At 36.2% G+C, this 2,065-nt stretch overlaps 1 pseudogene; it reads left to right on the top strand.

Annotated features, from left to right (window-relative positions):
- Window positions 1–396: 396 nt before the first annotated feature.
- Window positions 397–1,198, top strand: LOC148583169 (7-deoxyloganetin glucosyltransferase pseudogene; annotated as a pseudogene).
- The last annotated feature ends 867 nt before the right edge of the window (window positions 1,199–2,065 follow it).

Raw genomic sequence — 2,065 nt, 5'->3', positions numbered from 1 at the left:
AGGATGAAAATCGTGCAAGGCGTGGCTCATGCAATTGCACACTTGCACCATGATTACATTCCTCCAATTTTGCATCGAGACAAAACTGTAAACAACATATTGCTGGAGTCAGATTTTGAACCGCGGCTGTCAGATTTTGGCATTGCAAGATTGTTGAGTTCAAATACAACTAATTGGACAACAATTGCTGGGTCTTATGGCTACATGGCTCCAGGTAAGCTAACAATCTAGTTTCAAGATTTTTGTTTTAAGATAGTCTATAATAATTATGAAAATAGTTTTTAAAAGAAAAGGTAGCTGTTTGAGTAATGGAGTAGGATCGGGTCCCCTGAAATTATTTCTTGAATTCCTTAGAATCCAGAAAAGAAATTTCAAGGGATCCTCATTTAGTGGAGTATGAGAAACCCTTCACAGAATTGCTTGAATTCTTCTATGATCATTTTCAACACATTTGATGAGTTTGAATACGAAGTACTAGAAGCAATTTCTGCATTATGCCCTCGCATTTACATTATAGGTCCACTTCCCTTACTAGGTTGGTATGTGCCTGATAGCCAACTCAAGTCCTTAAGTTCAAGCTTATGGAAAGAAGACTAAATGTCTCCAATGGCTTGATAATAGGGAACCCAAATCTGTTGTGTACGTAAACTATGGTAGCATTACCATAATGACTGAACAACATTTGAAAGAGTTCGCATGGGGGCTTGCGAATTGTAAGCACCCATTTTTGTGAATAGTTAGACCGGACGTGGTATTGGGAGATTAAGCAAATTTGCCTGAAGATTTTTTAGAAGAGACAAAGGATAGGGGATTGCAAGTGAGTTGGTGCCCACAAGAACAAGTGCTAGCACACCCATCAATAGGGTTTTCATAATACATTGTGGATGAAATTCTACATTGGAAAGCATATGTTTTGGCGTGCCTGTTATTTGGCATATTTGCTGAGCAACAAATGAATTGTCGGTATGCTTGTACCACCTGGGGAATTGGCGTGGAGGTCAACCATAAGGTAAAATATGATGAGAATATTGAAGCACTTATTAAAGAAGTAATGGAAGGAGATAAGGGGAAGGCAAAGAAGTAGAAGGCACTAGAATGGAAAAAGGAAGCAGTGGAAACTACTGATATTGGAAGTTCATCATACAAGAGTTTTGAAATGTTAATTAAGGAGACTCTCTGTGGTCCATATAGCAACTAAACAGTATAATTATTTTAAGCGCTATGTAGCTACCATGGTTTCAACTCTATCTTTCATATGTTCTATCTTTCATGCATAATTAGTGGTTATTATTTTCAAAATTTAATTCTTATTCATTCTAAGATGATCATCAAATTATATTTCTTTCAAGTAATTATTCGATTGTTTTCAGTAATATTAGTATCCTGATGTATCATATTGGAAAAGATGCCCAACATCAGTACAATATTTCATGGATTTTCCTACCAATGATCCTATATTTCATATATTTTTTCTCAATACAAACTGGAAATTGATTCATACGACTTTTGTTTCTTTTTCCTCCTAATCTTTGGTTTTTTCTTTTCCCCCGAGGTTAACCTTTTGTTTTGTTTTTTTTGTTTTTTAGTTTTTCTTAGCCAACTTACTCTTATGCCTATGAAAGGCACGTATAAATTGATAAAATAAGCATCTATTTAGCAATATATGGCACTTTCAATATCACTTTCTAGTCCAAGTTTTAATGCAATGACACCAAATTGACATCCAACGACCAATTTTTCGATGTAGTTAGTGTTGAGAAATAACCTCACATTGCCTGTGGACAAGATCTTGGGCTTGTTTATAAAAAATTGGCAACCCTCTCTTATTGAATCAGTTTGATGAGATGAGTTAGGCCCACGAATTTCTTCATAGTATCAGATCCCACAACAAGACAAATGAACGCCCACACTACTTACCCCGTGACAGGGACCAAGAAAAATATGAGCCTGCACATGAGGGAGAGTATTGAGAAATAGTCTCATATGTCATGTGGACAAGATCTTAGGCATGTTTATAAGGAATGGGCAACCCTCTCTTATTGAATCGGTTTTACGAGAGAACAGT

The sequence above is a fragment of the Corylus avellana genome, chromosome 11 (assembly GCF_965113065.1).
Source record: "Corylus avellana chromosome 11, dhCorAvel1.hap1.2, whole genome shotgun sequence".
Classification (NCBI taxonomy): domain Eukaryota; kingdom Viridiplantae; phylum Streptophyta; class Magnoliopsida; order Fagales; family Betulaceae; genus Corylus; species Corylus avellana.
Note: the sequence above shows the minus strand (reverse complement) of the source record. Positions and strands in the feature narration are given on the sequence as shown.